A 16,532-nucleotide genomic window follows, 5' to 3' on the forward strand; every position below is an offset into this window, starting at 1 on the left:
AGGGTGGCCATGGGAGCTCTGCGCACTGCCCCCACCCCAAGCGCTGGCTCCGCAGCTCCCATTGGCGAGGAACCGTGGTCAATGGGAGCCGTCGGGGGGGCGCCTGCAGGGTGGGGGCAGTGCATGGAGCTGAAGAGACATGTCGCCACTTCCTGGGAGCCACCTGAGTCTGCACCCTGAACACCCTCCCACGCCCCAACCTCCGACCCCAGCCCTAAGCCCCCTCCTGCACTCCGAACCCCTTGTCCCCTGCCCGGAGTCCCCTCCTGCACCCCAAACCCCTCACCCCCAGCCCGACCCCAGAGCCTTTACCCCCAGCCAGAGCCCTCACCCACCCCGCACCCCAACCCCCTACCCCAACCTGGTGAAAATGAGTGAGTGAGCGAGGGTGGGGAAGAGTGAGCAACAGAGGGAGGTGGGGTGGAGTGAGCAGTTGCAGGGCTTTGGAGAAGGGGCGGGGCAATGGTGTTCGGTTTTCTGCAATTAGGAAGTTGGCAACCATACCTAAAGGCAAAGTTTGCTGAAATACAAAGAGCGAGTAGGTTTCACACAGCCCTAAAGACAAGCATTTAATATCCCACAAGAACATATCTTCTCTCATTCCATCTCTCTCACCCCACACAAACCCCTATTTATTTAGCAGAAAAGCAAAAATCCAACCATAAAAGCTCCCCAGTGATGACCTGCATTATTTTCTCAGCACATATAATATGGTGAGAATTTGTTTGTGTCATCTTTGCAATATCCCCCGAGAACCAGAATCCATAACTTCCACTGGAAATAATGGCAATCTGATGATACATGAGAATCTACTGGAGTTGTCTGTCAATACTGAGGAAGATAAAACACATCATCACTGTAAATGCTGAAGAGCAAGAACTAAAAATACCTACTACTACTCATCAAGTACCATTGTGGAGAGGGTACTGTTGCTAATCTCCCTGGTGTATGAGGCTGAGGTGGGTGGTGCACTCTTGTCATTAGTAGTAGCTTTGCCCGAGATTATTTCCTCTGTATTCCTTTCTGGCTTCAATAAAATAATGTAACATTTTGGCAGAAATATGCAACCAAGCAAACCAAAGCTTGATGCCAAAATTGCAAATATCTCAACAGCTACTTTGAATTTCCCTCTTGTGCTTAAATAGGCGGGAACAAAAGAAATCCAGAAGAATACCAGCATCCCAAAAGTGATAAATTTAGCTTCATTGAAATTATCTGGTAACTTGCGAGCTATGAAGGCAGTGATGAAGCATAATACAGTAAGAAATACATCAAACCCAAACAAAGTACATAAAAATTCTATGGAGCCTTGATTACACTCAAGAATTATCGTTACATTTTGGAATTCCATATTTTTGCACACATATGGAGGTATACATGTGAGATAGGCCGTGCAAACACACACTTCAATTACCACAGAGATTAGCACAAGAAGTTTTTGATGAAGAGATTGCATGGATAGATGGTCATGCTTCTCCGCAGCCTTCAACTTGCTGCGTCTATACATTAACAGGAGTGCAACAGTTTTTCCCAGTATACAGGACAAGAAAAGAGAAAACCCCAAGGCAAGAGTCACTTGGCGGATCTGACACGACCATCCTTCTGGTTTACCAATAAAGAGGAAGGAAGTTAACAAAGTAATGACAAGAGATAGCTGAATGAGAAAGCTCAGCTCTCGGTCATTGGCTTTCACAAGAGCAGTGTCCCTATGCATCCTGTAAACAATGGTCACAGAAAGGACAATACAAGCTCCAAATAGATAGAGATCTACCAGTGTGGTCCCTAAAGCTTCATCATAAGCCAGAAACTCCACCTCCATTAGCACACATTCATTCTTGAGTGTACTGGACCAGTGATCATCAGGACATGGAAAGCATTCTCTTGCATCTGTTAAATACATAAAAGAGAATTTTAAATTGATTTAGGCATGGACTGTTAAATGTATCTGTTTGAAAAAGACTCTCATTACCAAGTTTGCTACAGATGTGTGTTTTCCTGGCCGGGGGAGATACAAAATAAAGCTTTTTCCAGCCCAGTGAACCACTAAGAAGTTTGACCAGATGGATTCTGCCTGCTAATGGAATCTCACCCCACTTACCTAGGATAGCTGCTGGGGATAAAATTTAGCCAATGCATTTAATTAATTGAAAATAGCTGGTATAAGGCATGCTATGTCATTTGAATAGCATTCTTCAAGTTGACATATTCCTAATAGTTGAAGAATTATAGAGGGTTCAGAGAAGTGCCATGAGACTGATAAAATGATTGGTAAACATACTTTATACTGAAAGACTCAAAAAGCTCAATCTCTTTAGCTACCCAAAGAGAAGGTTATGGTGACTTGATCACACTCTAAGTACCTTTATGGGGAACAGAAATTTGGTAATGGTGGGTTCTTCAGTCTATATAACAAGATATAACAAGATCCGATGGCTCGAAGTTGAAGCTAGAGAATTTCAGACTCAAAATAGGGTGCAAATTTTTAACAGTGAAGATAATTAACCATTGGAACAACTTACCAAGGGTTGTGGTAGATTCTCCATCACTGGCCATTTTAAAATCAGACTGGATGTTTTTCTAAAAGATTACTCTAATTCAACCAGGAATTAATTCAGAAGTCCTGTGGCCTAGGAGATCAGATTAGATGATCAAAATGGTCACTTCTGGCTCTGTAATCTATGAATTAACAGCTGGTATTTAAAATAGAGCTGCCTGGGAAACTGAATTTCAGTTTTGTGAAAAATTTTGAGTTTTCAGAAATATTTTCATGCTGAATTGGAGTGTTTAGGTATAAGTACCTCAATACAATGGTGAAAGGTGTTCTAGAAATACCATAGACAGAGAGAGATTTTATGAAGCCCTGAGTTTGCCGGTTACAAAAATTCTACTGTATCTGAAAGAGAACTATGGTAACTCTAACTTTATCTCATGTAGATCTGAGTGATCCAGGCCTTTACTATTATATTATCCAGATGAAATCAGTGATCTGTCTATACCTATTTATTCTTACAGGATGCTTTTGTGCTGTCCCTGTTTCATTACTTATCTCTCCATCTGCCTATGGAATACAGACAAAACAGCAGGCAGGCACCCCATGTCAGATCCCCTTTCTAGTACCAGGTTAGCAGTTTTCAGTACACACAGAATGGGGAGACTAAAAAGAACAGAATACAATGTCAAATCTATTTCTTCTACAGATAAATGTATTAGGTATATAAATATGTAGCTAAAATGGATCATTCCCAATGTGCAAGTCTGGGCTCCCAAAAAAGTTCATTTATTACAGTCTACATTGGAACCTTGTCATCTTTTCTCCATCCCTAAAACTTAAGAGCTCAGCTTTGTGCTCCAGATCAAATGTATTTTTGTTATTTTTCCACCAGATGTGCTGGCCAGACTAAACTACAGCAGTGTGTATTAAATAATTAATGTGCTGCTGGAACACTAAAAATGCAAAAAAAAAAAAAAATTATCCATTACGGAGAAAGGAAGCAAATGTCACCCAAAGGGTAAAATAATACATTTTTATAAAGAAGAAACAGGTCGTATTTTAAATGAAAATAATATCCTGTACAGTAAGTTCTACAGCTCTGTACACAATCAGACAGGCTGGTTTCTAGAAATAGGGTTGATTTCTAAACAAAGATATAATGTATGCATTTGGACAAACAGATATATTTGTGTATTAAATATGTGACATCAAACACGTTGAAAAATGTTCAAAAAAGCTTTCTAGGGGGCCAAAACCTGCAGTCCTTACTCAGGCAACACTTCCACTAAGTCAGTGAGTAAGGACTTCATGATAGGGCCAACACAAAGTAGTCATAGGCTAGTTTGCACTGTCTTTTATTAATCATTATTATTATTATGTATTTCTATCGCGGAAGTGCCTACTGACCATAATTAGGGATAAGAGCCCCATTTGTACCTATACTCTGTGCATACAAAACAAATTACAGTCCCTGCCACAGAGATTTTACAATCCAGTATTTTGACTTTACACAGCAATTAAATAAACAGACAAACAGAGGTAGGGAAATGACTAGGAGGTGGGATAACAGCAGGCAAAGTAACAGTAAAAAAAATTAGTTTGCATAACACCAGTCTCAGCAGTCACAGAGGTATGTTAAGAAGAAAAGATGCAAAGATTACTAACTTTTAATATTGGAGTGTTCCAGAATATGGAGTCGTTATTATATATCTTCATCTCGTGCCCATCTTTTATATCATTATACATTCCAATCTTCACAAAGGAGATTTCTCCAGTCTCATTCAACTGCCAGTTTATAATGTCATATGTCACATACACATCTCCATTGTCATCTATCTTTACTGCTACTCTGAAACCTGTCAAAGGTTGTAAATTTAACATTCTTCAGATAGTACATTAACTATAAAATGGGGAAAAAGTGACTGTCAAATTAATTTACAGAGTTATGTATACTGGTTACGTAGTTGGGAAGGATCTGAAGTAGGACATGGACCTGTCATGTCTAGAATTGCCTCAAAGACTTTAAAAACTTAAAATATCATAAGTTTTAAAATATATGTACATATAATCTTATGCCAGAGAAGTGGTCAAGTAATCCCTCCCATGGGAAGAAAATCATGACTAATGAAAAATCCCCTTCTGTGTCTCCAAAAGGATGGGCTGCTTGCTGCTTATTACACTACCAAACTCCTTTTAACTCGTTAAATTCTACGTAGTAAAACTTCTGTGTAATTCTGCTCATCTCCATTAATACTACTTGATGTGACCACCTCAGATGGAAGTTCATTTCACCTACAGCATTCACCACTCTCTGAGTAAAATAATGGCTTCTTAAGTTCATCTGACATGTATTGGGGCAGATCCTCATCTAGTGTAAATTATCCTAAACCCATTAATTTAAATGGGCCTGTGACAAATTTACATAGCTAAGGATCTGCTTCATTCCCTCTTAATGGGAACGTGTACCTTCTATATCTGGTGTGTCCAAGTGGTAACATTGTGCCATTTTCTGCCACCCTTACTCACGCTGGGTAGAACCTTACTCCTCAAATAGTCCCCATGAAATCAGTGGGGCTACTTGTGGAGCAAGGCCCTACTCAGTGTAAGAGTATCAGACTCTGGCCTAGGGCAGTTATCTCTCACATCATTTACAAAACCCCAGAACTTGAAAGCAAGGAAAAGACATCACAAAATGTGCACTGACAACATAATAAACACAGTCTCAGCTAACAACGACCTATGTTCAAAGGAGCTGATTCTGATTTCATACCAGCATAACACCACTCTGTTATCTACTTACAGCCTATCTACTTACATGCTCACCAATATTGTCTCATCGTTTCCTTGTACACCCCTATCGGTCTGTCTGTATCCATTGATCTTTTGTCTGACCCCTGATTGTAAGCTCTTTAGGGAAGGGACTATCTTTTTTTTCTGTGTTTGTACAGCACCTTGCACAATGGGATCCTGGTCCATGACTGGGGCTTCTAGTTCTATGGTGATACAAATAATAATACCTGAGCACCTCACATCATCCCTGTGGGATAGGGAAGTGTTATTATTAACTCATATAGGTGACTGACTAGCCCAAGGTCACACAGGAAGTCTGTGGCTGGGCAAGGAACTGAAGCCAGGTCTCCTGACTCTTAGGGTAGAGGCCCTAACCACAATACCATCCTTCCACCTGGTTTACACAGGTGTAAGCAAAATCTGAATCAGGCTCATTTAGTGAAAATCATAACTCATCACTTGGTTTCAGCATATATTTCAAATTTACCTATTCCTCATTTTATTATTTAATTTTTCTGCTATTAATATTGAATTTGTTTTCTTTACAGATACACTTTTAAAAATTAAAAGAAAGTTAAACACAATTGCAGACACCACATTGAAGTTCTTTATTTAATTCATTATGTAAAATTATGATAGGGAAAAGCAATGCTTACCTGCCAGGGCTCAAAATCATATATAACTGCACAGGACTTTTTTTGGAAATGGTCCGTTTCCTTCTACTCAGATGTCTAAATTGTTAAGGGTATGGGCCACAGTGAACACAGCATTATAGACATATGTTATTCTGAGCTCTGAAACATCCAGGTAGGTATTTTTTATGTCCTCCCTTTCCATGTTTCTCCTTTCCAGTACAGAGCTGATCAGAAACAGGATGTACTCCTCTCTCTCGACCTGTTACATTTATTCTAAAATCTGTATTATAAGGTACGCTGCTGTTAGGCCAAGTGCAATTGAAAACAGTCTGCCAGAACTCAATAGTCAAATCATCACTAGCATCGTTATCTGGATGCACATCAAGCTGAAAGTCTTTTAATCCTGGTATCTCACCTCGCCATACTCCAAAACCAATGGTTCCACCAAGGAATGAAAAATATTCAGGTTTAGCAATTAGTGCTGATGTAACCCAGGCCTCACTTGCAATCCAGGTTTTGCCAGTAATGTTACTGTGTGCAATTTCGTCCATTAAGGGACTGAGGTCAATATCAGAGGAACACACTACAATGATATTTGCTGTGGATTTTTTTATAGCTTCCACAACTGCTAGTATTTTTCTCCTGGAATATATTTTTGGAATGGTCTCAGAGAAAGCAATGCAGATTCCAGATTTCTCTACATTTTGTTTAAAATACTTTATTCCGTATTTTCCATAGTCATCATCTGCTGCTATTGTTCCTATCCATACCCAGCCAAACTGTCGAACAAGTTCTGCCATAGCCAGTGACTGATGGTTATCATTCGGTATAGTGCACAGAAAGGAAGGGAACTGAGCAGGAGGACGCATAACCAACCTACAAAAAAAACGTATTGAGGCAGGGATTACTGGCCCAGTTGCTGCTTTGTTTTTCACTTTCTTTTATTTAACGACCTTTGGTATTTATAGGGCAATGTTCACCATAGCCAGGGCCCAGTGTATAATGTGACTATGCAGCCTCATAAACTGCTGCATCATTAGAGATTATTTCTATGTTGCTGTGTATGTGTATTCCAGAACCTAAATTTTCATTTCAAATAAAACTAAATAACAAGCCTTTATGGTTATGGTGAAAATTTTCAAAAGGTAAACCAAGTGTAAACCAATGCAATACAGACAGTTTGAAACAATAGTGCTGAGAGAAGTGTGAATGCTCCTAGTCCTGGGTGTGCACTCTGAAGCCTAGCAATGACAATGTAATTATCAGGAGCCGGGGTCACCAGCATTCAGAGGAGCCTTGGTCACACCACTCTTTGCCCAGCCATGGTCCCTGCACTGTCTGCTGGGAAGGAAACAGTATATGAACTACTGGGTGACTCTGAGCCAGCCAAGGATTCCCCTAGACAGCAGTGGTCCTCCAGTAGCCAGTTACGCCTGTTTTGTAGCAAGTAAAATGGTGAAAAGTTCTTACAATGTGTTAGACCACTGAAAGTGAAGACCATTCAAGGTATTGACTGGCCACTTCACCTTGAATGGTGTCTTAACTCAGAGAGACAAGTTGGGTGAGGAAATAACTTCTCTATTGGACCAACTTCCGTTGGTGAAGGAGACAAGCTTGTGAGCTCACGCAGAGCTCTTCTTCAGGTCTGGGAAATTCCACCTTGTGTTTAACTGTGGCACTCTGAGCACCTTTCTCAGGCCTGAAGAAGAGCCCTGTGTAGCTTGAAAGCTTGTCTCATTTATCACCAGAAGTTGGTCCAATAACAGATATTACCTCACCCACTTTGTCTCTCAAATATTGGTATTTTGCTCATTATATTTAGATTTTAAACAAATACCACCTTCAGCTACCTCAGGGAAATAATAGAGCCCTACGATTCTTGAAGAAGCAACAGTCAATGTTGATCCACTGGCTCCAATGACTGCTACGAGAGGTGCACCAGCACTGCATCTGAAGTTGGGCATTGTTTCATTTTGTCCAGTCAGGTATGCCAAAGTCTCTTCAACGGTTTTGGATGTTGTAAAGCAGGTATCATAGATGTGATAACCCAGTGTTATATTTGGTAGAATATCTAGCCTATTGTTAACCTCCTGGATGTCATGTATCATGGCTCTGGCCCAACGGAAACCTCGGAAGTTAAACCTGCAGAGACAAAGTACTTGTCAGTGTTGAACACATTTGCCAAAAGCACTTCCACACAAAACACACTTCTTGTGTCTTTCCTAAAAGCAAAGCAACACATTTTCTGAGTGCATGGTTTTCCCTGAAAATTAATGGGTTTTGTTGCAATCTGATCCTGTAAAAGTTGATCTGATTGGAGAGTGTTCAGAAACTTCCTAGAAGGTACTCAGCACCTCCCAGGATCAGCTCCAAAATGAACAGTAACTGAATTATCCTGGAGGGTCTAACCCTGCAGCCCTTACTCATATGAGTAGTCTCATTATCTTGGTTATCCTATTGAAATCACTGACCATTCAGCTGAGTAATGACTACAGGATCAGGTCCTTATTTTGTAGTCACTCCATCATCCTCAGAGCCAAACTGACTGAGAACCAGCCACTTTTTTCTGATAAGTCATTTTCCAGTGACACTTTGTTCTCACCTACATCATCTTATATTAAGAATAGCTCGATAAAAGCCTTTCATTAGCATCAGACCAGCAGTGGAGTTCCTCCCAAGAATCCCAGTAGATGATTTCTTTCAAGTAGAGAAACATAGGAGGTTGCAAGCAAAGTTGACATTGCCTTTATTCTTCATTGCTACCTCCCATGGACATGTGCTTTTACCTACATCTCCTCAGTGCCTTAGCATGAGCTCTGTGCAAACTTATAAATTGTGAATTTTGTCTTTGTGGCTATTACTTTCAGCCTTTGAAATTATGATTTATTCATGAGATGGTCAAGTTCAGGATCCTCACACAAGGAAGAAAGGAGAGCAGGAGAATACGGACCCTGGACTTCAGAAGAGCAGACTTTGACTCCCTCAGGGAACTGAATGGCAGGATCCCCCAGGAGAACAACATGAGGGGAAAAAGAGTCCAGGAGAGCTGGCTGTATTTTAAAGAATCCTTATTGAGGTTGCAGAAACAAATCATCCCGATGTGTAGAAAGAATAGTAAATATGGCAGGCGACCAGCTTGGCTTAACAGTGAAATCCTTGCTGATCTTAAACACAAAAAATAAGCTTACAAGAAGTGGAAGATTGGACAAATGACCAGGGAGGAGTATAAAAATATTGCTCAGGCATGGAAGGCCAAATCACACTTGGAGTTGCAGCTAGCATGGGATGTTAAGAGTAACAAGAAGGGTTTCTACTGTTTTTTTAGCAACAAAGAAAGTGGGGGGCCCCTTACTGAATGGGGGAGGCATCCTAGTGACAGACGATGTGGAAAAAGCTAATGTACTCAATACTTTTTTTTTTGCCTCTGTCTTCACGAACAAGGTCAGCTCCCAGACTACTGCACTGGGCAGCACGGTATGGGGAGAAGGTGACCAGCCCTCTGTGGAGAAAGAAGTGGTTCAGGACTATTTAGAAAAGCTGGACGAGCACAAGTCCATGGGGCCGGATGCACTGCATCCAAGGGTGCTAAAGGAGTTGGCGGATGTGATTGCAGAGCCATTGGCCATTATCTTTGAAAACTCATGGCGATCGAGGGAGGTCCTGAATGACTGGAAAAAGACTAATGTAGTGCCCATCTTTTAAAAAGGGAAGGAGGAGGATCCGGAGAACTACAGGCCAGTCAGCCTCACCTCAGTCCCTGGAAAAATCATGGAGCAGGTCCTCAAGGAATCAATTTTGAAGAACTTAGAGGAGAGGAAAGTGATCAGGAACAGTCAGCATGGATTCACCAAGGGCAAGTCATGCCTGACTAATCTAATTTTCTTCTATGATGAGATAACTGGTTCTGTGGATGAGGGGAAAGCACTGGACGTGTTATTCCTTGACTTTAGCAAAGTTTTTGATACAGTCTCCCACAGTATTCTTGCCAGCAAGTTAAAGAAGTATAGGCTGGATGAATGGACTATAAGGAGGATAGAAAGCTGGCTAGATCATTGGGCTCAATGGGTAGTGATCAATGGCTCCATGTCTAGTTGGCAGCCAGTATCAAGTGGAGTGCCCCACGGGTTGGTCCTGGGGCCGGTTTTGTTCAATATCTTCATTAATGATTTGGAGGATGGCGTGGATTGCACCCTCAGCAAGATTGCAGATGACACTAATCTGGGAAGAGTCGTAGATACACTGGAGGGTAGGGATAACATACAGAGGGCCCTAGACAAATTAGAGGATTGGGCCAAAAGAAATCTAATGAGGTTCAACAAGGACAAGTGCAGAGTCCTCCACTTAAGACAGAAGAATCCCATGCATTGCTACAGACTAGGGACCGAGCGGCTAGGCAGCAGTTCTGCAGAAAAGGACCTAGGGGTTACAGTGGACAAGAAGCTGGATATGAGTCAACAGTGTGCCCTTGTTGCCAAGAAGGCTAACGGCATTTTGGGCTGTATAAGTAGGAGCATTGCCAGCAGATCAAGGGACATGACCATTCCCCTCTATTCGACATTGGTGAGGCCTCATCAGGAGTACTGTGTCCAGTTTTGGGGCCCACACTACAAGAAGGATGTGGAAAAATTGGAAAGAGTGCAGTGGAAGGCAACAAAAATTATTAGTGGGCTGGAGCACATGACTTATGAGGAGAGGCTGAGGGAACTGGGATTATTTAATCTGCAGAAGAGAAGAATGAGGAGGGATTTGATAGCTGTTTTCAACTACCTGAAAGGGGGTTCCAAAGAGGATGGATCTAGACTGTTCTCAGTGGTACAAGATGACAGAACAAGGAACAAAGGTCTCAACTTGCTGTGGGGGAAGTTTAGGTAGGATATTAGGAAACACTATTTCACTAGGAGGATGGTGAAGCACTGGAATGGGTTACCTAAGGAGGTGGTGGAATCTCCATCCTTAGAGGTTTTTAAGGTCTGGCTTGACAAAGCCCTGGCTTGGATGATTTAGTTGGGGTTGGTCCTGCTTTGAGCAGGGGGTTGGACTAGATGACCTCCTGAGGTCCCTTCCAACCCTGATATTCTATGATTCTAACTGAGTGTAAATCCATGCTCCACTCAAAGCCCTACGGCTCTGCTTTGCCATCATTTGGGCAAACCCAGAGGGAAAATGCTTTCATTGTTTCATACTGCACCTTATGAGTCTTTCAAGACACCAAAACAAAAAGAAGCAATCACTGCTGTTGGTTGCATGAGAGTCAAAAGTTCTTTTCTTACATTGTAAATATTTTAATAAATAGTTTAAGGGGGGAGAGAGATCATAATTAGAAACAATTGTACTTGTCCGATTTCTATATACTACGTGATTCTGAGATTTAAAATCAACTTCTGCTCTCTCTACACTACCAGAGTGAATTTGCTACAAACCTTTCATAAGGAAAATACTGACTCAGTGATGAGCTTGGAGATAATAAGCTACCAAATAATCCACTTCCATGTGACTCTTCTAAAGTGACTTTGATCTGTAAGGCAGTAAAAGAAAGTTTTGTTCCTGTTCTGGAGAAAGCTGATATGCTTACGTGTTGGCACAGTGGTGCCCAGGTACTACACAGACAAACACCCTCGAAGCTTTAATAACGATAATAATTTGTAAAAGTCCTGCCTATGGAAAGTAGTACCAAAATAGAGAAGCTGAAATGTTTCATTGCTGAGTTTTCAATATGAACCAATATACTTCTCCAATATCGCAACTAATTAATTAACTAAACATGCCCTTTCCCTCTGAGTTTTGTCTTGAGATTCAATAAGAAACTCAGAGGTTATGAAACCATGTACACCAATCCCCTGGAGATGTTCTGGGAAAGTCACATGAACTCAAACCGAGGAGTGTTTGCCTAGGCTTCAAGTCTTTCCTCTCTAAACCTTTAACAGTTCTAGGTGGAGCACCAGATGCCAGTCACATCCATGCAATCCATTCTAATGGAGTCACACTCCACACTGTGCCTGGAACTAGCATGCTGGGTTAAAACCTATACTAGATGTTGGTGCTTCCTGGGAAACTGAAAAAGAAGCCAGGATGTCACCAAGAAAACCTAGCAGAAGCACTCCAGCCCCTCCTGCTTTTATTGGACTGCAGGAAGCAGTAGCAGCAGCAGACCTGCTATTTGCAGACATGGCCACGATGTGCCCATGACTGGACAACAATCCTGAGGGGCCCACTGGTGATGGGATTTGTATTTCCAGGAAGGAAGGATCAATCGACCGATCCCAGGATAAATTTACACTCAAACAAAACTCCACTAACACAACAAATCACTATCAGAAAATATTTTATATATTTGCTTCTTAACCTGCTATCCCTTCCCACCTCCCAGTCTTGTGTCGAGCATAGCACAGCCAGACCAGAGACTGTGGCCCACGAATTTTATTCACTTGTCATAAATATGCAGTGCCTTTCCAGAGAATGAGGGCTGATCCTGCTAGGGGCTGAGTGCCTTCAACACTTTAAAAGATAAGGCCCTCAGCAGATTAGTCAGATTGCTGGAATTTTCTCTAAGCCTTTCCAACCAGGCTAGAATTAGAATGATTAGAAGCGGTCATCGTGAAACATGAAATCTGCTTAGTTTTAGCTTTCCTTGAAAACTCAAGCCACACTAGTTGGAAAATTTACAAAGATTTACAAATTTTTCTGACAGGCTCGGATTTGGGCATTTTTGTTCAAACCATTTTTTAGTGCAAACCAGTGCTTAATTTGTGCCAGGGCTTGCCAGGGCACCTTTAGGCTTGGCAGTTCATAGTCCCAGCACCTCTGGGCTTGCTGCATCAGTTATGAACTTTAAAAAATTGCTTTAGCCCCAGCACTTAATTGCTTGAGCTCCAGCACCTCCTTCATTACTGTCAAGGCTGATTCCCTACTCTGGCACTTCGAGTGCAGAAGGTGGAGGCCCGCAAGGATTTTAAAAATTAATACTGGCCACTCCAGGCTGGTATTAAACTCCCAAGGTCACAGCTTCTCTCTGACCTTGGTGAGATAGATGCTACCACCACCTAAGTGTAAGAAAAACCCTTTTTAGAGAACCCAGAAAGGCGCACTTGGGAATTCCTTCCTGTGGAGTACCCTCAAGCCCTTTCATTCCCCCCCCCTCCCCCGGGGAAGAGTGAGAAAGAAAAACAAAGGAAATCAGCTGTTGTCACCAACTAATTAAACCTCTTAGGACACCAAAAATCCAATCCTGTTCTTTAAAAAGGTAAATTTTTATTAAAAACAAAAAAGAAAGAAAATACATCTGGAACTTAGACTTTTGCTAGATTTAAAAAACCCAATTACAAAAATTAAGCATCAAGAATAGCTCTCTTGAGGTTCAGCTTAAAGGTTACAAGCAAAACAAAAGCATCTGGGGTTAGCACAGAGGAGTCCACAAGCCAGTGAGAAATAAAAGAAATAACCCTAATTGCATCTTTATAGACATCTTTATAGACAGTAGGGTTGAGGTATGATCTGATGCTTTTTCATACCTGGTTTTAAAGCTTTTTACAGCATAGCTCTAGCCCTGTCCTGCTCTGTCCACTCTCCGGAGAACAGCAAAGGGAAGTTTCCCCCCATTTTAAAAAGTTCTAGTCCTCCCATTGGCTCTTTTGATCAGGTGCCCACTCCCTTTCTTTTACCTATGGGCTTTCTTTAACCTTTTACAGGTAAAGCAAGTAATGAATAGCTACAAAAAGGGATTTTGTAGCTAACTGGCTGGATGGGTGTCCATACCCTCTACCCCCTTCATTTATCACAATTACAAATTAAGCACTGGTGCAAAACCTTGTTGATTGAAACAGGAGGAAACATGTCCAAAGACCCAGGCAAACTGGAGAATTCGCCAGAATGGAAAGTGAATTCTGATCCTGAAAGCCTGAGTTTTTATATCAGTAGTTTTGTACAAAGAACTACATTCATTCAGTTAGGGAACAGAAACCTAACACAAACATGTGTCCTCTGTGCTCAATACAGACTCATCAACACAGGATACAAAATTCTAATGAAAATTTTAATGAAATGCTCAGATGTAATCTATAGACCTTATTCATGGTGGACAATTTCAAATAATAAATACACTTGATAAAAATGGCTGTTTACAGGCAATTCACACTGAAAAAGGGGTGAGACGCATCATGTAAACTATACACTATGTATTATTCACCCAGCTTTACTTGCAGCCGGACAATTTAGATTTTTTTTCTTTCTCAGAACAAACAACTCGTATACCAATCTTATTTTATATGATATGCTTCCTCTTCCTCAAAAGCAGCAATAGAAATCCCTGAGGAAACATAAATGGATCTATTGCTATTCCAATCTATGCTGTAGGTACTATAGAGAAGAAGAAAGCATAATTTCTGTTCTGTTTTGCATTCTGTGGGATGTGTGCACAATTGTTTTACAATACATTCAGAAATGTGATATCATTTCCAGCAATACTGCTTCTATTTTCTACTCAGCAATGCCAGAAGCCTTAACAAATACTTTATTGTGACGGTTACTGGGGCAAAACCCACGCGACTCACAATTAATTCTTTGGGAGTTGCTGGCACTCAGCATTTCTCAGGATTAGGATTTTTTATTTACCATTACAGAATAATAATTGAAACATTTTGCAACAAAGTAATCATAGTGGCAGGTTTACAGGGAATTACTCGCTAGCAAACTTTAACAAGTATAAAAATTACATATTGTTTAAAAGGACAATGCAATAAAATTAGTGGAACAAATGTTACTGGCATTTTTTCAGGCTTGAGGCTACAAGGATTCTTTTTTGGCCCATATTCTATTGTCACTTTTTGTGCAAAATTCCTGTTGACTTCAATGGAAGTTCTGTGCAAGAAACAAGGGTCTATATAGCCTCCAACCAGCATCCATTGAAGTCAGTGGGAAGAAGATTAGATCCTTGTTCTATATTCAAACAGTATGCAATATGGGTCTGATCCTGGAAAGATGCTGAGCACCTGCAATCCCCATTGACAGTGATGGAAACTTCAGGAACACAGCACCTGCCTGCATTGGACCTATGATCCTAGTAGTAGCGAAGTGTTCAATGCCATTTTTGTCCCCTTTCAGAATCAACTTTATTGGCTCCTAAGACATATAGAACAAAATATGATTAATACATGGTATGAATTACCTTTATTCATAAACTCACTGCAGTGGTCTTGGTACAGTCCCCCTGAGCATTTCACAGCACAGACTACCATACAGTTCACTGAATGTGGTGAATAGCCCTGGCTTAAACTGAGTCTTAAACCCCTTAAGCATGCATAATGCTCTCTCTTTGTTGAGAATGGCTTTCCAGAACAGCACAAAGATGTATCAATAAAATCTGTGACATTTTAGAACCCTCACAATGTAGACACTATTTCATAGTTACTGGACAACAAAAACAGGTGTGATTTTACTCTGTGCTGTAAATAATGGGGCATGAGAGAAGAAATTACACCTTCATAATGTATTGGCCAGGGCATAATCCTGCCAGGTGCTAATCTATTCTACTTTATTCCATCAAGTTTTTCATGCTGCAACCATTGCAGTGGTGTTTGAGCACCTAGACTCTGATCCAGCACTGCATTTAAGCAGATGCTTAATTTAAAACTCATTTATAGTCCCACTTAAATCATTGGGATTAGCTGTGTGCATAAAGTTAGACACCTGTTTAAGTGCTTTGCTGGGTCCGGGCATTGAGCATCCACAGTACCCTCTGGCCAGATGCTGAGCATCACAAGTGCTCAGAATAATTAATAAATGACGTTAGAAAATTCAGGTTTTAACACAGGCATTCTACTGACTGCATATTGGTGGCTAGACACAGGAGTCAGCTTTATTCACAATATTGAGCAAAATCTTCCATAAAAATGGATGCACTTGCTGTATCTGTCTCTTGTACCCAAATGAGCCATGTCTAGTCTGTAGATAGCATTTCTGCCAGGTGAGTCTAAAAGAGTTGCGTGTACACACACACACACACCCCTCCCTCATTTATCTGCCAAGCTGCTACCTGCACAGGAGGAAAAATGTCTTTCCCTTCACATTTTGGTGACACTGGCTTTGAAGTAGTTGGTTCTTTTTCTGGTATAGTCCTGAAGTGAATGGGAAACATTCCTCCTATTATCAGCATATGGTTCTCAGATTCCAAATAGCCATGTAAATCAAATTTTCCTAGCAATGTACATGTACCTTCTGCACCTTGAATGACCAGCATATGCAGAAAGAATACAAACAATCCTAGAAGCAAGTGCAACTTCATGTTGGCCATTTTATTAGGAGGCAGTTTGGGGAAATGATCAATGTAAAACAATACTCAAGCCTTTATGAGGAGAGCTCAGTGGTTTGAGCATTGGCCTGCTAAACCCAGAGTTGTGAGTTCAATCCTTGAGGGGGCCATTTAGGGAACTGGGGCAAAAATTGGGGATTGGTCCTGCTTTGAGCAGGGGGTTGGACTAGATGACCTCCTGAGGTCCCTTCCAACCCTGATATTCTATGATTCTATGAGGCCCTTGAATATATATTTACACCTATTAGCCTATGCAAGAATAAGTAGGTTCCCCAGGGACATAGCTTGCTCTCCTCACTACCTAACTGGCAAG

General features: G+C 41.1%; 1 pseudogene; it reads right to left on the minus strand.

Moving 5' to 3' along the window:
• Positions 1-370: 370 nt before the first annotated feature.
• On the minus strand, positions 371-16,192 carry LOC125642738 (vomeronasal type-2 receptor 1-like; annotated as a pseudogene).
• Positions 16,193-16,532: the final 340 nt, after the last annotated feature.

The sequence above is a fragment of the Caretta caretta genome, chromosome 9 (genome assembly GCF_965140235.1).
Source record: "Caretta caretta isolate rCarCar2 chromosome 9, rCarCar1.hap1, whole genome shotgun sequence".
Lineage (NCBI taxonomy): Eukaryota > Metazoa > Chordata > Testudines > Cheloniidae > Caretta > Caretta caretta.